At 47.5% G+C, this 11746-nt stretch overlaps 2 non-coding genes and 2 pseudogenes across 2 annotated transcripts; 1 reads left to right on the top strand and 3 right to left on the bottom strand.

Moving 5' to 3' along the window:
• Positions 1-775: 775 nt before the first annotated feature.
• Positions 776-949, bottom strand: LOC134312626 (U2 spliceosomal RNA; annotated as a pseudogene).
• Positions 950-6625: 5676 nt separating this feature from the next.
• On the bottom strand, positions 6626-6741 carry LOC134312954 (U5 spliceosomal RNA). Its single transcript, XR_010011865.1, has one exon. It is a non-coding gene; the product is annotated as a U5 spliceosomal RNA (small nuclear RNA).
• Positions 6742-8038: 1297 nt separating this feature from the next.
• Positions 8039-8110, bottom strand: trnap-cgg (transfer RNA proline (anticodon CGG)). Its single transcript has one exon. It is a non-coding gene; the product is annotated as a tRNA-Pro (tRNA).
• A 988-nt stretch (positions 8111-9098) lies between these two features.
• The window catches only part of LOC134311253 (uncharacterized), a 98123-nt pseudogene continuing 95475 nt past the window's right edge, over positions 9099-11746 (top strand).

Here is an 11746-nt window from a genome sequence, read left to right as displayed (position 1 = left end):
TCGACACTGAACATGGAGAACTGGTCTTTTTCATTCTCAAATCTCAGCCAGAAATCTCTTAGCAAGGAAGCAGAGCGGAAGCTAACATCGAATCCCTTGTTCCCAAGCAGAGTCAGCAGACAGTTTAATTCTTCCGGTTTAAATTTTAGGGTTTGTTGGATTAGCTGCCTTGAGAAGTCCAATCTGGACATGCTCAAGAGCTTGCCATCTACCCATTTGAAAAGAAAACGCACGCTGTGGTGCCTCCGCATGCCGGCACGAGGAGCCGACATGCTTGGAGGCACCAACAGCCTACCAAGCAACTAAAAAATTAAAACAATAAACAGTAAAATCAACTGTAAAATTCTAAAAGAAAAGAAAAAAAATTGCACTTACCTGTTTGGTTGTTTTTCCCTTTGTGGGGCTGGATGGAATGCAACACCTAAAATGAGAAAAACACTGGAAATGAAGCCTACCACACAAGACTCTTCCCCAACAGTAGAACAGTGCAATATTCTCCTAAGTGCTTGTGACTAGTACCACAATGGTAAAAGTCGTGCAACACTCAGGAGTTGATTGCTGTCCCGCCCACTTGATCTTAGCCAAAAGGCAGAGAAGCGATAACCTGAAATAGGCTAAAATAGCGGCAAAAAGGGGACTCCCTAGCGCAAAAGGGCCGAGGGAACCCCGGGCCTGGGCTAAGCTAAGGTCTAAGGCGCCGTACCCCTTATCCCAACAGTGCCCAGCAGGGGCCAGTCACCAGCATTCGTCAATTTCTTGTTCGTTTGACCGTTTATGAGGGTGCACCGTGCCAGGAGGCAATGCAATACCTGGTCGATGCGTGGAGCGGACTGAGCAAGCCCCTCTTCCGACTCCCGGGCCTAAAAATCCATTTAATACATGGTCCTCAGGTAGAGGACGTATCAGATTTTAAACTGATAAGAACAGACTTTTTCTTCGAAAAAGTTTTTATTGTCACCATTTTTATATTTTAAAACATTTTTCATTCACAATTTAAAACACATCTTCACATAAAAACAATAAAACATACTTTTTACAATTTCTTAAAAGCTTTTGTTCACATAAAATGTCCACATGGTAAAAGAACATTTAAAAGCTTCTTTCAGTATGTTAAAAATTCATCTTGTTTTTTAAAGTGAAGAGTAATATCGGTTTAAAAACGTCCGATAAAAGTCCAATAAAAGTCCAGGTAAAACAATGCAGTTAAAACAAGCTCCTCTATGCAGGACCGGGGTGAGTCCTTGTCCTCCTTGCACAACTCCGCTCCTGCGTTGAATCCAGTGTCACACTCTGCAGCTCAGTGGAGATCCTCACCCTGGGACCGATGCTCCGTTTTTTTCGTGATCAGTTGGCGGTGCAATGACGGGAGCCATCGCCCGTGGTGGTCTGGACCCCCCTGCGTGTGACCCCAGCCCCCTCCTCCGAATGGCGACGCGCAGCGCCTCCTACCACGACGATGTTGCCAGCCGCTCCAACGCGTGCAGGGGCACCGTCACTCGCTTCCCCACCAACAGGTCGCGGGAGGTCCACAAGGCGGCTGTCACGCTGGTAAGGGTGAGCCAGAGCGTAGTGAACTCCGCGGCTGGCAATTTTTCTAAGCCCTGACCCACCCCGTTCACCGCTATCCGGTAAACTCGCAGGTGGACCTCACCTGCTGATAGGCTCGGGCATTGTAGCGGGCCGGTTCTGGCCCACAGGTCCCTCACCACACTGCACCCCCAGAGCACATGCCGCACAGTTTCTGGCTCGCCACACCCAAACCGTGGGCACGTGGGGTTTGACGCCATTTCCCGGGAGTGCATCACGGCCCTGGCCGGGAGGATCTCATGAGCCGCCATCCACGTCAGATCCTTTATTTTGTTCGGGAGGGCGGGGTGGGCCGCGTTCCTCCACACTTGTCTGGCCTCACTCAGACTGAGGCCTGGGACGGGACTCACTTCTTCCCGGTCCTGCACAAAGGAGACGATACAACGTGCGTTAGATAAAATGGTGACATCTACATTTTCTAAAACATATTTCTTTAAAAACTTTCTGATAAAACCGTATTCTTTTGGTAAGTTAAAAGCAACTGGAGTTCTCAGATCAGGAGTTAAAATATGCAGAGTCCTCAGGTACGACCGCATCCAGAATTTCACCATGTTGGCCATCTTGTTCTCTCTGGATGGGGTCGTCGCATACACCATGTGCAGGGCGGTGAATTTGCTTGTTAAAAACAGGTGGGGGTCTGGGAGCCCTTTCCCTCCATTCTCTGGTCGTTTCTTCATTATTTCTCTTCTTAGTCGCTCCCACTTGGACCCCCACAGGAAATAAAACACCGCCCTCTCCATCTGTAAAATAAAATGTCTGGGGGGACTAAAAACAGAACACAGTAATAAAACCAGAGGTAAAATCACAGATTTGATTATTAAAATCTTCCCCTCAATGGTCAGTCGTCGTAGTCTCCATAACCCCAGTCGTTGCCTAACTTTCCCTATCTTTTCCGTCCAGTTTCCCCGTCCTCCACCCTCTTTGTCAAACTTAATACCTTAAATTCTTTAAAATCTACGTCCAGGTCTGGTCGTAAGTCACCCCATGGTCCAAAGAGCTGGGCCTCGGACTTGCTCCTATTGAGCTTGGCGCCCGAGGCCCGTCCGTACCAGTCAGTCAATTCGAGTGCTCTTTGGGCCGATAAAACGTCTGTACATAAAAGGGTAACGTCGTCCTTGTATAGTGTGCACGTTGCAGTCAGTCCACCTGGCAGTCTTAGTCCTGTGATCCATTGGTCCCTTCTCAAGATCTGTGCCAACGGTTCGATGCAAGCAACAAACAGGAGCGGGGATAACGGACACCCCTGGCGAACGGCAGAGCGAATCTTGATCGCTTTTGTGAGGTGCCCATTTACCAGAATTTTGCTGTGAATATCATTGTACAGCAATCCCACCCATTTTACAAACCTTCCTGGGAAGCCCATTTTTTGCAGTACCTGGAACAAGTACTGGTGCGAGACCCGATCGAAAGCTTTCTCAAAATCTAAATTTAGAACTAACAGCCGGATGTTTCTGTCTCTCGCGAAACAGATGGCGTCTCGGACCAGCACTAGGCTGTCCGCGATCCTCCTCCCGGGCACGGCACAGGGTGGATCAGGTCCTCTAAAACAGTCGACATTCGACTCGATAAAAGCTTGCTAAAAAGTTTACAATCAAAATTTAAAAGCGTTATGGGTCTCCAGTTCCTAATGTCAGTCTTGTCTCCTTTTTTGTACAACAAAGAAACTATCCCTATCCTAAAACTGTCCGGGAGTCTGTCCAGTCCTTGAAGTTCGTTAAAACCAGTCAGTAAATCATGTGCTAAAATATCCCAGAAGGTTTTATAAAATTCTAAAGGGAGCCCATCTCCACCTGGGGACTTCCCTTGTTTAAAACCCTTAAAACATTTCTGCATTTCTAAAATGTTAAAATCTTGGGATAAAAGCACATTTTCGTTGTCAATTCTTTTCTCTAAAAACTGTAAAACCTCTTCAAGTGTGTCTTTGTGCACAGTTTTTTCTTCATAAAGATTTTCATAAAATGTCTCAATCACTTTTAAAATCTGCTTTGTGTTATTTAAAACTTCTCTTCCTTCATTTAAAACGGTGATTGATCTTTCTTTTTCTGTTATTTTCTTAAAAAAATACCTCGTGCACTTTTCTCCTTGTTCTATGTCTTGCTCCCGACCTCTTAAAATAATTCCTTTAGTTTTAATATTGTTTAAAACTGACATCTCTTTTTTGACCTCTTTAATTTCGTCACTAAAATCAAAACCAGCATTTAAAAGGTTAAAATATCTCTGCAGTCGTTTTTGCAGCCCCATCATGCGTCTCTTCTCACTTTGTTTTTTCTCCTTACCTTTTCTTTTAAAAAAAAGTCTCGTCCTGTCTTTTACCATCTCCCACCACTGTGCTCGTGTATCGTACAAGTCTTGGAGGGTCTGCCAGAGGCCAAACTGTTCCCTGTACTCCCTGATGATCTCCTCGTCTTCTAACAGGGAACAGTTAAGCCTCCACAGCCCTCCGCCTATCGTCACACCTGTGGGGAGTGAAAGAGTGCAAGACAGCATGCAGTGATCTGTAAAGAAAAGGGGGGTTATTCTAGCATCGGTGGGTGGGCAGCCCCTTGTAAAAACGTAATCTATCCTCGAGGCTCTGGTGCCGTCACCACTGAACCAGGTGAAGCCCTCCTCGTTTTGATGCAGGGTTTTAAAACAGTCCACTAATTTAAAATCTCTGATTAAAGCCTGCAATAAAACCGATGATTTATCTACTTTAAAATTTTCCCCTGCCCCTTTCCTGTCTGCTCTGGACAAAACACAATTAAAATCCCCTCCCAACACTAGGGGAACCCTCCCCAGCATGTGGGGCTGCAGGTCTTCTAAAAGATCGTGCCTGTCATTTTTGTCATTAAAACCATAGACATTAAGAATGTTAAAATCCCTTCCTAAAAACGTCAGATTTGCTAAAAGCGCCCGTCCGTCTCTCACCACCGTGCTGCCCTTCACCAAAATATTGGGATTTTTGATTAAAATGGCAATACCGTCGGCCCGGCTGTAGTGCGAGCCGCTCCAGAGAGAGGGACCCGCAGCCCAACGCTGCTCCCAATCTCTGTATGATTTCAAGAACGGCAAGGCACACTCTTGCAGTAAAAACACATCTGACTTTAAGTCATTTAAAAGGGACAGAACACTCTGTGCTCTCAACGGTGCTCTCACGCTTCTCACATTGATGGTGGAGATCGTAAGAGACATGAGCACTATAGGTTAAAAACAGGCGTGATCTTTAAAACCCGAACATTAAAACCACAGAGATACGGTTAAAATCCGGTTAAAATCACCCTATTTCTTGTGACACCTGCTCCTCCTTGATCTTCATTGATTTGAAGTGTGAGGGGTCGCAGGTGTCCCGCGCATCCTGGCATGCTGAGCACTGCTCTAACATGCTTTTTGGCGTGGATGTTTTCAGCTGGAGGCGCAGAAAGGATACCTCATTTGGGGATCCAGCGGACCACAGCCGGTTCAGGTCCTCCGACGAGGAGCTACCTGACCGCTCTGTTTCTTCTCCGCCAGGTCCGGCAGAGGAGATCCCGCAGGTCTCTTCGGCACCTGAGCGCTAGGGAGCGAGAGAGTCAGCTCCCCCACTCCACTAGCAGTCACACTCACCTCCGGCACCGTCTCCATAGAGGAAGGGGTTGAGTCTTCCTCTTCCTCTACATTATCATTATCATCGTCATCATCATCATCATCGCCATCACCATCATTATTTTGTTCCTGTTCCTCGGAGGGAGGGACCTCCAATACCTGTTCCGACCCTGCCTGACCATTTGCTCCGCCCTCCAGTTCTTGGCCCACTCCTGAGGCTGGCTGGGGATTTGAATTTCCCGCCAAAATCTCAGGGCCCACCTCCTTCTCTTTGTCTCCCTGGGCTTGTGTTTGGGCGGCCATGTTGTCGCTTTTCAGCTTGTTGGCAAACAATTTTGGGCAATCTCTGAAGAGATGGTTAGAGTCACCACAGAGATTGCACCTCCTGCCATTGGGACACTGCTCGTACGTGTGCCCAACTTCTCTGCACTTTCCACAAACTGTCTCTTGGCATGCTTCAGCTAAATGCCCAAACTTGCCGCATTTGCGACAGAGCTTGGGCATGCCCTGGTAGAAAATGTAGCCACGGTTCTGTCCCAGCACTATCATGGAGGGCAAATGACTCAGGCCAAGGTAACCGTTTGGATCTTCCCATTGTTTTATGGGAATTCTCCAAGTACAGTTCCATATGCCGTCTTCGTCAACTACCCTTATAGGCTGTCCTGTAACCATGCAGTATATTTTTAGCCAGGTGCAAATGTCCTCTCCAGTCACGGTTTCATTAAACATTCTGACAAACACCATCCTCCGTGAATAGTCAGAAAGTTTATCCACAATGAACATGGAGAACTGGCTCTTAGCATCCTCGAAACGTTGCCAAAAACATCTAAGCAGAATAGCGGTACAAAAACTCACATCCAATCCTTTGTTGCCAGGCAGGGTCAGAATACAATTGATTTCAATTGGTTTAAAATTTAATGTTTTTTTGAATCAGCTTCCTCGAGAAATCCAGTCTGGACATCTCCAGGAGCTTACCATCAACCTCTTTAAAAGTGAAGCGCACACTGTGGTGCCTCCGCATGCCGGCACGAGCAGCCAACATGCTTGGAGGCACCAACAGCCAACCAAGCAACTAAAAACACTAAAACAATAAATACTAAAATCAAAGCTAAAAGAACTAAAATAGGAAAAAGAAATTGCACTTACCTGTTAGGTTGGTTTTTTTTCTTACCAAGGCTTGGTGGAACTGGAACACCTAGAGAAAAAAAAAACCCACTGGAGTCCTGTAGCTAGTGGGAATTAAAGCCTACTACACAAAACTCAATACCCAACAATAGAACGAGTGCAATATTCTCCTAAGTGCTTATGACCAGTACCACAATGGTAAAAGTTGTGTAACACTCAGGAGTCGATAAGCGATAACCTGAAATAGGCACCGGGCCCTGGGCCCTACCTTTTGAGAGCCCGGACTAGCGGACAGCGCTGACCGGCCGCCTTCACGCCCACACACCTTCTGTCATTCCACTAGCAAAAGAGCAGCTTTGCAAAGACAAATCCTTCAAAAAATAAGTTGAACTAGTCAACGTTCCTCTCCACGGAAATCTTTAGTAAAAGGCGAAAGATTTGTACGTGAATGAAGAGAAACTACAGCCCTGCTCACCGGTCGCCCGGGCCTCCGTAGGCCACCGGCCGCTCAAGGAAGAGGGCTCAAGGTAGAGTGACGAAAACCTGCCTGCAGCAGGAGGGCCCTTGGGTCATCGTGTGGGTGACAGCCTTTGCCTGGAGAAAAACAGGGTGGGGAAAAATTAAGTCTTTTTCTCTCTTTTTTTTTTTTTTTTAAGTAAAATGGAGGGAAAGTAAAAAAGCGGGAAAAAGGGGACTCCTTAGCGCAAAAGGGCAGAGTAAACCCCGGGCCTGGGCTATGCAAAGGTCTTAGGCGCCGTACCCCTTATCCCAAAAGTGCCCAGCAGGGGCCAGTCACCAGCATTCGTCAATTTCTCTTTCGTGTGACCGTTTATGAGGGTGCACCGTGCCAGGAGGCAATGCAATACTTGGTCAATGCATGGCGTGGACATGGATTCACAAAACTTCTCGATGGCTTTAAGTTTAAGCTAAAAGTTAGAATTTTAATAATGTGGCCTGGCATCCACGTAGAAAGCTGTTCAAGTTTTGCCATTTAATCGCCCCGTTTCATTTCCATTTGCACACTGGGATTAGATGAATTAACAATGTTTACAGAACTATGAAATAGGATGTGGGTAAACAAGGGCTCATCTGGGATTTGAACCCGGGACTTCTCACACTGTAAGCGATAACCCTACTCCTAGACCAACGAGCCAGCGGGAACAGACGCCAGGGCATGTCTTTGACCTCCGTGGCTTAGTATTAAAACCATGTTGACTGGTTGCACTGGGAAGTGTATTCATGACAAAACAAAATTCAATGCAGAGCTTCTTTAAAGCATTTCTAACAGTTTAAGCATGAGATGTCATTAAAGACTCGCTTAGTCAAATTAAAAGACTTGGAAGCATTTGACAGGAGCTGTGTGCAGTCCCACTGACTTTATGCTTCACACTGTTTACGTTATGTATCATGTTTATCCACCCAAACTGTACAATACAAACGTTGTGACGCTGTCTTTAATCGGTTAGTTATACAAGAGATTTTGCAACATTTACATTACCATGATATTTTATCTTGTCGTGTTGACTTCATGCTCCTTGCTGTTTGGATTTCGTAACATTTTCAATGCTTTGAATTTGCCCAAAGATTCTAAAATCTGTAGAAGAAAAAACTTGAAGCTGACTGGAAGAATTGTTATGAAAGGTATTTGCATCCACATAAACTTACCAACTTCTACCAGCATGTGTCATTTTTGTTTGATCATTAGATTTTAATGGGACACTTGATAAGTTTTTTGTATAGTTCAACAAAGCATTCGACTAAATTAGGGCTCGTCCGGGATTTGAACCCGGGACCTCTCGCACCCGAAGTGAGAATCATACCCCTAGACCAACGAGCCAGTGGGAACAAGAGTCTGTGTTACTTTGATCTGTGTGACTGACCTTCAAAACTATGTTGTCTGGCTGAGCTGGTAAGTGTGGTCGGTGCTTGCATTACTAAACTATCAAAACCTCCAGTATCAGTACATAGACTGGTTATAACCTCTTTTTAGAGAGTTAAAACATGAAAAATATTTAAAGGCTCCAAATAGTAAAAACTTCTTTCAATTACTCAACTGTCAGGACTAGGAAGCATTTGAAAGCTTTGTGCTGTTTTCTTAAAGTACCTTTGTAACTCCATGTAATTAGACAGGCTTTAGTTGTTTACCCATTTAATGCCACCTTTGATTTCTAATTGCACGCTGTGTACATTTTGAAGAGACATTTTGATAAGTCAACATTCTTTAGTGAAAGAGCAGGGGATTTGTAACGGTATGTGGGCTAGACGGACAGGAGGGGCGGACACAAACGCGGAGATGTGTGATAGAAACTATATTTAATAATAATAAAGACAAGACAGGGTTAAACTGACAGAACAGGACTGAACAGGACTAAACAGACTAACAGGGCTAAACAGACTGAACAGGACTAAACAGACTGAACAGGACTAAACAGACTAACAGGGTTAAACAGACTAACTGGGCTAAACAGACTAACTGGGCTAAACAGACTGAACAGGACTACAAAGACTAAACAAAGATAAACTGAACTAAAGCTAGTAACACGGAGCTAACACACAGAGCTAACACACACAAGCTAACAAACAAGGATTAGGCTAACAGACAGGGCTAGGCTAACAGACACGGACTAGGTTAACAGACGCAAACAAGAGCAAACAAGAGCAAACAAGAGCAAACAAGAGCAAACAAGAGCGAGAACGGACAGAGTACCAGGAGCAGAGATACCAGATGCAAACAGAGTTACCATGAAAATAGTCTCCAACCAGCCATTCCCAGCTCCTCTCTTAAATACCCTGCAGCTGGGGCTAATTAGTTCAGGTAACCAATCATGAGAGGGGAGCTGGCTGGAGACACAGGAGAGGAGGCATGGCACACTGGAGCACAGGAGCTCCAGAGCACACAGAGGCTCAAAGTGTGACAGTAGCCCCCCCTATAGGCACGACTCCTGGCGTGCCCAAAAACAAAACCAAAATTCACCAAGGAGGTCCTGGACCCTGAGGGGCAAATTTGAAGTCATTAAGGATGTCCTCAGGCAGGCGTGATAAAAATGGTGGGACGCAGGCTGCCGACAGAAATCCAGAGGCACAGTCGGGGGACGCTGTCGAGGAACCGGAAGCACCTAGGGGTGCCAACGAGAGTTCATAAGCACCATCAGGGGGCGCTGACAGGGAGCCAGAAGCACTATCGGAGGACACCAACTCGGGAACAGAAGCGCCATCTGGGGGCACCAACCCGGGAACAGGAGCGCCGTCAGGGGGCACCAACAAGGAAACAGGAGCGCCGTCAGGGGGCACCAACAAGGAAACAGGAGCGCCGTCGGGATGCGCCAACTCGGGAACAGGAGCGCCGTCGGGATGCGCCAACTCGGGAACAGGAGCGCCGTCGGGATGCGCCAACTCGGGAACAGGAGCGCCGTCGGGATGCGCCAACTCGGGAACAGGAGCGCCGTCGGGATGCGCCAACTCGGGAACAGGAGCGCCGTCGGGATGCGCCAACTCGGGAACAGGAGCGCCGTCGGGATGCGCCAACTCGGTAACAGGAGCGCCGTCGGGATGCGCCAACTCGGGAACAGGAGCCAGCTGCGTGGAGCCTGGCGAAGAGGCTTCGGGAGTCAGCTGCGTAGAGCCTGGCGAAGAGGCTTCGGGAGTCAGCTGCGTGGAGCCTGGCGAAGAGGCTTCGGGAGTCAGCTGCAAAAACACTGGAGAAACGTCATTAATCAGCTGCACAAATCCTTGAGAATCTCCTTGATTCAGCTGTGAGGACCCTGGAGAGGCGTCCGAAGTCAGCTGCGAAAACACTAGAGAAACGTCACTCAGCTGCGAGGACCCTGGAGAGGCTTCCGAAGTCAGCTGCGAAAATCCTTGAGAAACTCCTTGAAACAGCTGTGAGAACCCTGGAGAAGAAGCGTCCGGAGTCAGCTGCGTGGACCCTTGAGAAGAGGCGTCCGGAGTCAGCTGCAAAAACACTGGAGAAACGTCATTAATCAGCTGCACAAATCCTTGAGAATCTCCTTGATTCAGCTGTGAGGACCCTGGAGAGGCGTCCGGAATCAGCTGCAAAAACCCTTGAGAAACTCCTTGAGTCAGCTGCGAAGACCCTGGATATGCGTCAAAAGTCAGCTGTTTGGACCCTGGAGAAACTGGACTCAGCTGCGAAAACACTGGAGAGGCATCCGAAATCAGCTGCTTGGACCCTGGATATGCGTCAAAAGTCAGCTGTTTGGACCCTGGAGAAACTGGACTCAGCTGCGAAAACACTGGAGAGGCGTCCGAAATCAGCTGCTTGGACCCTGGATATGCGTCAGAAGTCAGCTGTTTGGACCCTGGAGAAACTGGACTCAGCTGCGAAAACACTGGAGAGGCGTCCGAAATCAGCTGCTTGGACCCTGGATATGCGTCAGAAGTCAGCTGTTTGGACCCTGGAGAAACTGGACTCAGCTGCGAAAACACTGGAGAGGCATCCGAAATCAGCTGCTTGGACCCTGGAGAGGCGTCAAGAGTCAGCTGTTTGGACCCTGGAGAAACTGGACTCAGCTGCGAAAACACTGGAGAGGCGTCCGAAATCAGCTGCTTGGACCCTGGATATGCGTCAGAAGTCAGCTGTTTGGACCCTGGAGAAACTGGACTCATCTGAACCTGAGTACACGGGACTGGAGCCGGCGAACAAACAGAAGGACCCCCGGAGCCCTTGGGGTCGAAACAGGAAACAGGACCTAAATAATTTTGGCTGGCTCCTAACGTGGACTTGGGACAGTCACGAGCTTTATAAGCGGGCACTGGCTCCTGGACCACATCCGCAGTGGGCACTGGGGAAAATTTAACCTCCCCAGTGGGCACTGGATGCCAGGTATAAGCTGCAGTGGGCACTTTGCTACATGAAAATTTGGTTCTCATGAGGCCCTCAAAATCCTTCACCGAGTTCAGCACAACTCCCCTGTCAGACCAACGCTGCTTAGCCCACTCACGAGCAGCACCCCTCAGTCTAGACATCATAAATCGTACCTTGTCGATTTCAGTTGGCTGGGGGTCCAGAAGGTTCTGCAGGTAGAGCTGGCTCTGGAGAAGGAAGCCTTCAACCCTATGGTTGCTTCCATCATAAGGAGCCGGCCTACTAAGCGGGAAGACTAGAGAAAACCTTATAGAGCCAAAGTCTGGGAAAGAATAAATTAGCAACATCTCGCTGTGTCCTATACATGGGAGACTATTCTGTAACGGTATGTGGGCTAGACGGACAGGAGGGGCAGACACAAACGTGGAGATGTGTGATAGAAACTATATTTAATAATAATAAAGACAAGACAGGGTTAAACTGACAGAACAGGACTGAACAGGACTAAACAGACTAACAGGGTTAAACAGACTGAACAGGACTAAACAGACTGAACAGGGTTAAACAGACTAACAGGGTTAAACAGACTAACTGGGTTAAACAGACTAACTGGGCTAAACAGACTAACTGGGCTAAACAGACTAACTG

Source organism: Trichomycterus rosablanca, chromosome 4 (genome assembly GCF_030014385.1).
Source record: "Trichomycterus rosablanca isolate fTriRos1 chromosome 4, fTriRos1.hap1, whole genome shotgun sequence".
Classification (NCBI taxonomy): domain Eukaryota; kingdom Metazoa; phylum Chordata; class Actinopteri; order Siluriformes; family Trichomycteridae; genus Trichomycterus; species Trichomycterus rosablanca.
This window is presented reverse-complemented; position numbering and strand designations above follow the sequence as displayed.